We start from the raw sequence: 12,334 nt of genomic DNA, 5'->3' as shown, positions 1-12,334 counted from the left end.
CTCAACCCCCCGCCACACACACAGCTCTGGTTCACCACCCCCACATGGCTCTGCTTCAAACCTCCCCCTCCTCCCCATGTGTGCGGCTGTGGCGCAACTTCTCCACCTACTCCCTCTGCAGCCCTAACCCACCCCAGGCTCAATCCCGCTGCCCACCTCCCACGGCCCCCAACCATCGCCAGGCTTAAACCTCCCCAACTGCCCCCCCTCCCCAACCCCAGGAGCTGCCTTTCAAAAGGAGCTCCAGGTGCTCCTGCTGCTTCCCCAGTTGCAGAACATGTGTTCTCACAGGGAAAAAAGCCACACACACACACCCCCAACATATGCGAAATTCAAGTTACATAAGGGTGCATGGGAAGGCAACCCTCACAGAACTCAAGGGACTACTATAGAGTAAATATTAACACCTTCTCACGATATAGAATATGTATACTGTAAGCACGCACATACAGTGGCATCCTTTTTAAAAATACCTAATGAAGGGATACACTTGGCAAAAAAATTGCACTTACAATAATGACTTGTTTAAAAAAAATTATATATAAGTGCACAAAGATAAAATGCAGTTTATCTGTTGGGGCAAAATAATTAATTAGGTAAATTAACAGATTTTATATATATAAATTATTATAATATAAATTATTCAATACCCATTAAAGGGTTTTTGTATAAAATATTTACCCACTTACATTACTACATTTACCATTATAAGCATACAGACATGTACCATTTGGGTAAACAAAAAGACTGAAGAATATAGAATTGAAGCAATTTGGGCTTCTGTAACAAACAGGAATGAAGATTGAAAACAATCCGATAAAACGGACTGGCCTAAATAGCTTCAGTGCTTGTTTCCTCATGGAAAATGGAAACACCAATGTGGAACCCAAATATTCTGTCTACTAGCTCTGTGCCATAACCCTCAGCTCCACCTTTCCAGACTACTTTCACACTATCCTATTTCCACGCACCTAGCATCGAATAGAGACATTCATTTTAACTGAAGGATGAAATATGAATAGATGTTTACTTCAGCTACCAATCTGTTTACAAACATGCTACAAAATAAACATGTCCTGACAGCTGAATATTTGCCTCAAATTTTCACATTTAATAATCTCTCAATTCGCAAGTAAATCAACAGCAAATCTGAAAGATGCACAAATATACACTTTAGAGTGTCTGAATTATAGCTTATAGTTGTTGCAACTCTCACTTTTGCTGGCAAGTACAGTGTACATTTGTGGTTTCTCAACACTGTAACTATTATAACATGCAAGACTCCCAGATTCACTGCTGACTTTTGAGTTCCCTCACGTCAGTTTTGTTCTTTATATGGTTTGTGGTCATTCTTATAAAACTGCAATACTGGTTTGTACCCCATTTCAAAATAAGTTTAAAAACTAAAAATCAAAACAGTGATAAAAAAGCTGGGTTTTCTAAAACTATGGGAAGATACACTGAGCCATCACTTTTTTCCCCCCATTAAACATTACAGCTACCTCACTAGAAGCAAGTATCAGAGAGGTAGCTGAGTTAGTCTGTATCTTCAAAAACAACAAGAAGTCCTGTGGTACCTTATAGACTAACAGATATTTTGGAGCTTAACCTTTAGTGAGCGAAGACCTGCTTCATCAGATGCACTCACTAGAGGCAGACATTTAAAATTATTAAACGCCATGTCACAATTGATCAGTATACTGTTCTTCAGCATACTTATTTCTGTAATGTGATAGTTCTGGAAAATTTAGTATCCAACCTCCGCTTCTCTCTTCCACCTGAACGATTTAACCTTAGTACATCTGGGTCCAAAACAAAACACACACTATTTCTGTGTAGCTCAATGCTTGTGAACTTTTTTTTTTAAAACCAGGATATCATTCTGCATATGCTGGGCTACTTTAATAAATGCAAATAAAGCATTCTGATACCAGAACAGCCAGCTACTTACAAGTAGATTACAAATATCCCCTGGCGTTACTAATGCAGCTACTTTTTAAAAAATAAAGATGAGTAGGACAATAATCCCACATGGACCTAAATTCCCTCTAAGCTGCATAGCCGCTTAGCTGCCTATTAAGCCCCCATGCAGGGGTTTAGGGCTGCAATGGGGAGAGGAGCCTCAAGCTGACCCAGACTTGCCAAGGATAACGAAGAAGTACCTCTCTCCTGGCCACAGCCCAGTACTGACCTGCCACAACTGGGGAAGCACAGCCCATTCCCCAGCCCTCACCCAGACAAGCTCAGACATACCAGGATTATGGAGTAGTACACCCCACAGGCCAGGCCCCACAGGAGCTGCTGTGGTGAGGCACTCCTCACCTGGCATCTAGCTGCTGTGGTGAGAGAAGGCTTGGATGAGAGTCCTCTCCCCGTGGGGCAGCCTGCACCCACTGCAAACCCCGCTTCCGCAGACCCACTCTAGAGCACTCACCTCCCTCAATCCCAACCTTGAGGCCTTCCCTACACCACTGGACCTCTTTCTCCACCTCAACCCACTGTACCATTCCTGAGCTCCCACATCTTCCTTCCACCCCCAACACACACACACACACATACACACAGAATTAGTTTTGTGACAGGCACCAATATGGAGGTTGTGTGTCACACATCACCTTTACATTGAAACAAAAAGCAGTCAAGTAGCACTTTAAAAGACTAGCAAAACAATTTATTAGGTGAGCTTTCGTGAGACAGACCCACTTCTTCAGACCATAGCCATACCAGAACAGACTCAATATTTAAGGCATAGAGAACCACAGTCTCGGTTACTATTCACCTTTATATTAGTGCACATAACCAAATTCATTCAGCACATGAATATAAAAAAAAAGTTAGAGGGAACAGCAACAGGCATTTACAAATTGTTTATGTTTTGGTATATGGTATTGGAAAGATTAAAGGCACAACATTAAGCACATTGTCCCTGCAAAAAAGTTATTATGGGACAACCTAATAAATAATGAAACAATCACAATGAGGCAAATTAGTACTGTAGCAAGTAGATAACTGGACTGGCAAAAGGGCCATTTCCAAAGAGAAGTTTGTTTTGTGGAAAGAAGTGTTAATTTATCAAAGACATGACCTGCAATTCTTTGAGATAAGGTAGGTCAAGTAGAAATTTGACAGCCCATGACTGTTTTTATCTTGATCTACTTCAAAAAATACTGCCTTCCCTCAGAGACACATTACTAAACACAGAGCTCAAAAAGCATTAAAATGGTACACAAGATCAAGTGTATTTTGTTTTCTGATTCTTACATGATGCACGGTTATTTAAAAGGTAGGGAGGGTCTTTTAATCAATGGATCAAAAATCAATTTGAGAGAACCCCTGTTTACTAAAATTAATAACAAATACTCCATGCATCTGAGGAAGTGGGTCTTTGCCCATGAAAGCTTATGCTCCAATAAATCTGTTAGTCTATAAGGTGGCACAGGACTTCTCCATGTTTTAACACTAGCTCCCTTGGACATGCTTTACTGTTCACTCAACAACCTAATGCAACGTAATTAACACAGTTCTACAGGCAGAAAATATTAAGCTAGTCCCACAAAAGCAGATTATTTCTTGAGAGAGAGTTACTTATCAGCATTGCAAGTCAAAGAATTATTGAAGTCAGGAGAGGCAGTGTCAGTAACGCTGCGCTAACAGAATGGTGTTAGAGAATTCAAAATGACCTGTGCAGCACACAAACAAAGCAAAACAAAGTAGTGGGACTGACTACCATATCACACCAAACTACACAAAACAGAAGGCCGTGTCAGCAACCACAATGTACTGTCCCCAGAGCTTTAAATCGGGTCCGTTGAGCCTGGTCCTTTAGATTACATTTGACTCCCAAATTCCTCCGAAGTTACTTACACACACACACACACGTCTCTTCCACAAGAGATGTGCCTATGTAGAGCACAAACGGGGGGACGTGCTGTCGAGTCACCACCAGGCGACCGCGCTCTGCCCCCTCCCACCCTAGCCCACAGCCGACCGCCCAGTGTCCCGCCCACATCGCGCGCCCCCCGGCCGCTCTCGGCAACCTCCTCCTGCAACCCCTACCCCGCCCCCGCGCCTCCGGGCGCTGCCCACGCTGAGCTTGTTTCCAAGCAAGCGCCTCACGTCACAGACACCGGGCGAGTCCCTCGGCTCGCTGCCCTGCCCACACAGGGCGCGCGGCCCCCGCGGCCACGGCCAGCCCAAGCTGCCGGGGAAAAGGGAGCGGAGCCAGCCTGGGCCGGCCGCGATGCGACGTACGCGCCGGAGCCGACAGCACTAACCTCCCCGGTGGGCGGATCGGGAGAAGCCGCCGCGGAAGAAGGCGGAGAGGAGCCGGCTCCGCCAGCTCGCTGGGGCTCTCCGGAGGCGGCGAACGGCCCCAGCGCGTTGACCTCGCCGGCTCCCGCCAGGGCACCCTCCCCGCTTGCGGCGCGAGCGGACAAACGGGGTCAGAGCCGGGGGAGGGCGCAGCCCGAGGGGTTCCGAGTCAGAGGGAAGCGGCGACGGCGGCGGCGGCGACACACACACACACACAGAGCGCACACCCCTTCCCGCCCCGCCTCCGCCACCGCCACCACAGGAGGCGGGGCCGGCCAGAGGGACGGGGCGCGGACAATCCAGCAGGAACTAAGCGAAGAACAGCAAGGGGCGGGTGGAAGGGAATGAAAAGGGCGGGACACGTAAGCCCACCCGGGCAGGTGGGCGGAGCCTGAATGACAAGCGGCAGGAGGAGAAATGTGATTGGAGAACACGGGAAGAGGCGGAGATGAAGCCTGGCGAGGGTCTCGGGAGCCACCCCCTAAGGCTCTCTTTTCCACTACAGAGCGACGGGCTTCTCGGCCAATCCACGCTGAAGGGACGTGACGTTTAAATACAGAGACGGGTGAGACGGGGCAGCAAATTGACGTGATTGGTTCCTGGCATGGTTGGCTAGGTCACAGTCACGACGGAACGCGGGATCGGCGAGCTTTGCCGGGTGGTACCTCCGGTAGTGGAGCGCGCGGCTGGAGCTGTCTCCTGCCACTGTCTGGAGTACCCCGCTGGGCTGCTGCCCTGGGTGTTTCCGGTCTATGGGCCGCGGCTGGAAACGCGCGGCTGCCTTGGGAAAACCTTGTGCTCGATCCGGTGGGTGGCGGAGCAGTGACCCCGTCACACGCCCATCGGCATACAGCCAGCGCCGGCGGGGAGTGGGAGAGGGGTGGGTCTGACCAGGCGGCCCTGGCCCGTCAGGGTATCGGGGTTAGCATCCAATGCGTCAGCGGGAGTGAACAGACCAACTGAGGCGTCTCTTCTTGTCCGGCCCCGGCTTCTGCAGCCAGGTGTGTGAGCATGAGGGGATGGACTTGCTCCTGTGCTAGGCTTGGCTATTGGTGGGCCTGCCCTCCATGCCCTTAGCTGATGCTGTTCTTTTAACCCGGTGATAGTTGTGCCCTTCACAGCATTTCTTGATCACCCGTTCCATGGGCTGTGTTGGTTCTAGACCTGTATTAGATCCTCCTCGGTCATCCCTCTTCTAACTTGAGCACTGCCGCCTTTTCAGTATTTCCTCAACGTGGGCTGTTCCATCCCCCAATCTTTCCAGTTGCCTTTCTCTGCACTCTTTCTGTCATGTTGTTTGGGGTGGGTGAGCAGACTTATGGGCCGTATTCATGGTGTGGGTGTATAACGAGAGAAGTGGTAGGGAGTGTGTGCACTGGAGCTGCATGCAGCTCTTTGAGTAATAAAATGTTCAGAGCCATGGGAGTGCTGTGTGCCCTTGTGCGCAGGCATCCCTTGCCAGCATTTGAAAAGAGACGTGAATGGCAGCAGTGGCTCCAGCATTGCATTATGGGCAGGGGTTGTGTTAAAGTAGAGGCCTGGGGCTCCCTGGCTGTGCAGAAGGCATGGGGCTGGGGATTTTGCATGTCTGAAAACTGTGGGTACTGAGGGCTACTTTTTTTTTTTTTTTTAAATGAACTGGAGTAGAACTCAATTTAATTTGACAGCTGGCAGGAGGGATTCTGTAACTAAACCAATTAAATTCAGCCCCATTATTTCAGCATAGCATGATGCTGAGAGTTGCCCCTGCCATGATGTTTGTTGGGGGAGTAGAAGGGCTGGTGGGGGGAGCTGTGAAGCTGCAGTGAAGAGGAGACTGCCCAGTGAAGGAGAAGCCCAAGGGAAGGCAGGGAGGAGAGAGGAGCAGCAGCACAAGGAGTTTGTGGGTAAATTAATCCTGGAGCTGTGAGGGGGGCATTAAGCCTGGGGGCAGGTGAGGGGCAGTTTGGGACTGAGTGGGATTAAGGCTGGGGGCAGAGGTTGGCCACTTTGTGTTTGGCCCCCTGGAACATGTAAAAAAAAATTGGCCATAGCCCCCCCCCCCCCTCCCCCTTGATTGAAAAGAAGATCTTTGCAGGATCTGGCTATTTACATGTCATCATTGTGAAAACTGGCCATTTATTCCCATCCTTTACTTCCATGAGAGGAACCTCTCTCCTATGCCATGAATGCGTATTTTTGCTTACGAGTCTTTGGCGAGTGATCTAGACAAAGGCCTTCTGAAAACCCACATTATGTTTATTGGATGACACTTGTCTGCAAATCTGTTGAGCCCCTCAAAGCATTCTCATGTATAAGTGAAGCATAACTTCCCTTTACAAAAGCAGCTTTGACTCTTCTCTAATTGTCTGATTCTTTTGTTTATTATAATTTGTGTGTACATTAAGTTTGGCATTCTGTAATTGTCAGCCTGGCGTCTCAAGCCTTTTTTAAAAACTGGCATTGTAGTAGCAATCCTCCCTTTACCTGGTACAGAATCTCATTTAAGTGATGTGCTACATACTACAGTTTATTTTACAATTTCATATTTAATTTCTGAACTTTTGAGAGAATACAATCATGTCTCGATGACATACTTCTGTGTAATTTAATCAACTTGTTCCAAAAACCTACTCTATTGATGCTTCAGTCTGGAACAGTTCCTTCAGATTGTGGTTCTTCCCCCCCCCCCCCCCCCAATTACCTAAAATGGCTCAGGTATGCAAATCTCCCTCTCATCCTGTGAGGTATTTTAGCTTCTTCACAATGGCTTTGCTTCCTTGAATTAGCACCACTAATTGTTTGGTGGGCTCTCTGCTCCTGCTGTAGTTATAAACAAAAACAAATAAAACTTTTTTTTTTTGGCGGGGGGGGTAGTTGGTCTTCAAATTGTTCTTGAGGCTGCCCTTCAGTACCTTTCCACATCACTTTAGAGTTGACTACTAGTTTTTTTTTTTTTTAAAGCATGTCTTTTTGTCTCTTCTACTGTTACATGTTTGAGCTAACAAAACAGTCATGCACCACTTTAAAGGCTAATAAAATTATTAGGTGATGAGCTTTCATGGGACAGCCCCATTTCTTTAGATCAATAACATTTCCAGTACAGACTGATAGGTATATAGTACAGAGGTCCAAAAAATTGTAATAACTGACAAATCAAGTACATAGGACTGAAGGAAGGGGGTGAGGGATGTTCTGTCTCCTGAGATAATTGTGAACATCAAAGGAAGGGAAGCAGTCCTTGTAATGCATGAGGTAATTGCTGTCTCGGGCAAGACACTTAACATCCCTCACCTTCCTCCTTCAGTCCTATGTACTTGATTTGCCAGTTATTACAATTTTTTTTTTTTTGGACTTCTGTAGTATATACCTGTCAGTCTGTACTGGAAATCTAATTGATCTGAATAAGTGGGTCTGTCGCATGAAAGCGCATCACCTAATAAATCATTTTGTTAGTCTTTAAAGTGTTGCATGACTGCTGTGGTTGTGGTTGGTTTTGTTTGTTTGTTTGCTTAATAAAAAATACAGACTAGCTAAAAAGTAACAGAGGTAGCCAGGTTAGAGTGATAGTTGTCTGCTCCTCTTACTGTGGAGGGTTGGTAATGTTGTCTCCTTTTTATCCTAGTTTTGTGCCATTGTTCGCTCTGAGCCATGAGTTTTGACTTGGGATGGGGATCCCATGGTGTTGATCCAGACTGTAGCTTATATGGCTCCTGACCCTGAGGCTCAGGGCTCCCCTCCCCAGCATCCAGACTGCAGTGGAATGGGTGGCGGTAAGCCCTGAGCCTAAGTGGCTAGACCAGACAAGTTGGGGCCGTACCTGGACCGTGAGCTCTGCTGGAGGGTGGGGTCTTGAAGCAGCTGTGCACAATGCCACTGCTGTGCTCCCTCTCCCCACTTTGGCTGGGGAAATGCAGTTCAAGAAACTGTTCATAGGCATGTTTCCCCGCTGCTTCCATTTCGGTCCCATCTCTGGCTTTTTCCAGTTATTTTTACAGAATTCACTTTATTGCCGCCTCCTCCTCCTCCTATGTTCTCATTGACTTTTTCATTAAAGTTTTGAGTAACTCTGGGGTCAGCTATACTCTGTTTTTTCAGTTTCATTTAAAATTTAGTTTGGTCTTTTTCCCAGTTGGTGCATAAGGATGCTCAGAAAGTTAACTATATTGAAATGGCATCTTTCATGTAATAATATTTACTGCAAACATTTCTAGGGAAACAGACTGAGCTGCTGTGAATATTAAGGTGATGCAGAACAGCAGATAGCAGGTGTTTAGGGGATCAGAGGCTATACTTCGGTTGTGGCTGACACAGCAAGCTGTTCTGATCAATTCTCAATGATCTGGAGGACCTTCTTTTTTGAGGAGTTGGGGGACTGAGATCTAGTAAGACCTTGGACTAAAACAGTCCGAAGGAGGAGTCTAGTTGGTTTAAGCATCAGCATGATTCAGTTTCGATCGATGGCTCCCATTGGTATGGTGGAGTAAAGCACCATCATTCTTCTGAATTCCCAGCAATTTAACTCCATACAGCTGTAGGGCAATGTAGTTGTTGAGGATAACACAAACATCTCCCAGTACCTAGGTGCTGTGTTAAGTCATTTTGATTCAACTTTCCCAGAGCTGAGCTGCTCTCTGCATCTGTGTTGCTCTGCTGTGGGCTGTGACACACACACACACACACTCTCTCTCTCTCTCTCTCTCTCTCTCTGTGCCATCACTGAAGGGTCTGGCTCAGCAGGACAGAGTGGTGGTATGCCCCGAGGAAGGTATGTGGGCTCAGATACTTCAGCACATCAAGTGACCGTCTCATGATCCCTGTGGCTGAACTCATCACGCATATAAATGGCTGCAGAAGCTGTACTGTCAGAATTCTGTCCAAGAAAAATTTGATACCTATAGACTTATGGGGAATTGGTTAGCTTTTGGATTGAACAGCAGGTTCTTCTCTATTAAATAAAAATGTTCCCTTCAGAAGAAGGGCAAAACCCTCTCTAATCTGGCATCCTTGGGACCTGACTAGCACTGAACAAGAGAATTTACCCAACTATGGAAGATGAGTATTGGCTAGCAGCATTATCAACACTTCGACTGCTTACTGGGCTCTTAAAAGACATTTAGGGGTAAATTACAGAAAAATAACAGCACAGTACACTGGTGCCTCTAAATAAACATGGGACAGCCAGTGGTCATCCTGCTAACTATAAAATCATGCTGATTATGGATGTTGCTGGACTAGCGTGATTCAACCTTGCATTCTGTTGTAAGCCTACAACGGTCTTGTTTCAGTTCAACCATGAGTTTATTTGGAAGACTCTCTGCTGATAAAGAATTGGGGAAAGAGATAGGAATAAGAAGATTTCAAAGTTGCCAGGGTCCTTTCGAAAAGGAGCCCCCTCTGGACGAGCTGTGCGTCTGCAAGCTGCATCAATTTCGAAGTGCTGTGGCTACCAGCATTCTAATGAGGTGCTGAATATGTATTTCAGCACTTCATTAGTAAACTTCAAAATGGCTATCTGCATGGCCATTTTGAAGTTTTGGGCTGGTGCAAACAGCCCAGAAGTGTAATTCCCCTCCAGAACCTTCAACTACTGGGTTTTAATATTCATTACTGTGCACTGTGGAATCTTCAGCTGCCGTTGCCACAGAGTTATGAAGTGTGTTTAGTTTCTATAGCTTTTTCAGCTGCCAAGTTAAATGATATAAATTTTTTTAATAGTGCTTTTTGGAACAATATTCATCTCTGTGAAATGCAAGCGTACAAAGTGAATCCATGAAAATATTAATGTTCTGTTTTCTATTAGATGTCTAATGCATGTACTCATGTTCTTGTCACCTGCTTGATGTAATAGATAAATATCTGGTTTATGATTGAAATACACTTGTATTCCCAAACAACTGCACTGCACGGTTTCTGTTTGCCTTTATAATAATCATTATTCAACATACAGCTTTGCTCTTTTCTAGTTTTGCTAACTCATCATAAGTTATGCTGTTGATCTTGCTGTTTGTCAAAGAGAAACAGCCCCAGAGTTGGCGTGAGTGGTGCTGATTGATCAAGCGGAGTATTGTGTTTGTAGGGTGCGAGAAGAGTTTGTAACGGTCTCATGAGAGCAGATCGACCCCTCTGTGAATCCTCAGGAGAATCTAAACAGACCAGTCTGTGCAAGGTGAAAGCTGCAAACTGCCATGGGAACAGCTGCAGAATAAGCCGCGCTTGCCAAGATTTCAAGGCTACGCTGGCAGTAGGCCACAAGAGATAGTGATAAGAAATGCATAGGCAATGTTAGGCAATCTTATGTTAATGAGCTCAGCTTTATCAGCTAGTGTTAGGAGGCCTGTTACAGAGCCTCTCCCCGAGCGAAGTTCCGACGCGTCGGGTTTCCCCACTGGTGACTGCGGCGTCTCCGGGGCTCCCGTCGCGGGTGTCACGCGCTTTCAATAAACCAAATATAGCACTCGCCTTCTGGGTGCAGCCTCGTCTCTGGGGAACCCGAGCCTGGGTGGCTACAATTGGCGCAGCGAGCAGGGTTCTCCAGGTACGATGCCTTTTTGGTTGAAAGCGGGGGAGGCAGGGAAGCCAGCGCTGTCCCTGCAGCGCATAACAGGATAGCCCTCGACGGAGCGATGGCGGCTGGTAGCGCGGATGGTGGCCTGTTGGGCAGCCCCAGCGGACTGTCCGGAGTTGCAGGAGGTGGCAGGCATGACGCCGGTACAGCTACCTTCAACCCAGATGACAGCATGGCACCTCAACTCCTTGTCATCTTCCTGACTACCTCGCTGACCTCTGCCACACCTAAGCATCTCCTCAGGAATGCCATCCAGTCTATCGTCTCCACTGCTGGTGCCACGGATTGCTGGATGTGTACCCTGCTGAACTCCTCTACCAGATTGGGAATTGAGTTTGTCCCTCTGAACCTGAATGATTGGTGGGACAAGAGCAACATCTTCTGGTGGGGACCAGTCTGGTTTGATGACAGCAACATCCACTCCTACCTTCGCTGCGGCCCCTGGGGTTCATGCTGCGATAGGGTAAGCCCCTACCTGGATAAGGAATCTGGAAGTTCTGGTTCTGGTTCTGGTTTTGTTATCGTACCCTGTAACAGGATGAGGCTTGCTGGAATTTGAGTCCTTGACAACCTTGTCGTCCCGGGTGCTGGGAGGGTGGAACTGAATGTCTTGCTTGTAATTCCTCGGAGTGGAAGCCATCGCGTGCGAGGAAGCTCCAAGGTTAGGCTGGGCCCTTCTGTCCCGTCCTCCTAGCCAAGCTGGTGTGGGTAGAGGTAACCGGTTTGAACTTTCGTGGAACTGGGTGTCTTGCTTGTAATTCCTCGGAGTGGAAGCCATCGCGTGCGAGGAAGCTCCAAGGTTAAGCTGGGCCCTTCTGTCCCGTCCTCCCACCCAAGCTGGTGGGGGTAGAAGTAACTGGTTTGAACTTTCTGGATTAGACCATAATTCCCATCTGCCTTCCTGTCTAATTGTTCTCTGTCTGAGTGTCAGCAAGGGATGGGGTGGGTCACGGATACCTCTGAGCGTGCACATATGGGCATGGCCCAAGCAGCTACCCACTTCAAGTGGAAACACTGCTTACAGCAGTGCATGCGCTTGGGAGCCCCCACACTTACTGTTCCACACACCCTTCTCCTGGGAACCATTATTTTTAACTTTGCTTTCACTGCTCTCATATGCTGTTGTCAAGTCTGTTCCACAGGTGCACACTGTGTTGCCAGAAGAGCATCAACCACCTCACTTGATTCCTGCTAGCCTTGGCGTTCACAAAGGGGTCGCAGGGAGGAGTGTAGGGTGCGAGAAGAGTTTGTAACGGTCTCATGAGAGCAGATCGACCCCTCTGTGAATCCTCAGGAGAATCTAAACAGACCAGTCTGTGCAAGGTGAAAGCTGCAAACTGCCATGGGAACAGCTGCAGAATAAGCCGCGCTTGCCAAGATTTCAAGGCTACGCTGGCAGTAGGCCACAAGAGATAGTGATAAGAAATGCATAGGCAATGTTAGGCAATCTTATGTTAATGAGCTCAGCTTTATCAG

The 12,334-nt window shown here is 47.2% G+C and overlaps 1 protein-coding gene across 4 annotated transcripts in view; it reads right to left on the bottom strand.

Annotated features, from left to right (window-relative positions):
- CSNK1G3 (casein kinase 1 gamma 3) overlaps positions 1-4,409 on the bottom strand; it is a 102,569-nt gene extending 98,160 nt beyond the window's left edge. For 3 of the 4 annotated variants that reach the window (XM_074995011.1, XM_074995014.1, XM_074995013.1), the window contains exon 1: positions 4,275-4,409. The gene's annotated coding sequence lies outside the window, so the exon portion shown is untranslated. The remainder of the gene's footprint in view (positions 1-4,274) is intronic. The other variant, XM_074995015.1, reaches the window with a different exon arrangement.
- Positions 4,410-12,334: the final 7,925 nt, after the last annotated feature.

Source organism: Carettochelys insculpta, chromosome 5 (assembly GCF_033958435.1).
Source record: "Carettochelys insculpta isolate YL-2023 chromosome 5, ASM3395843v1, whole genome shotgun sequence".
Lineage (NCBI taxonomy): Eukaryota > Metazoa > Chordata > Testudines > Carettochelyidae > Carettochelys > Carettochelys insculpta.
This window is presented reverse-complemented; position numbering and strand designations above follow the sequence as displayed.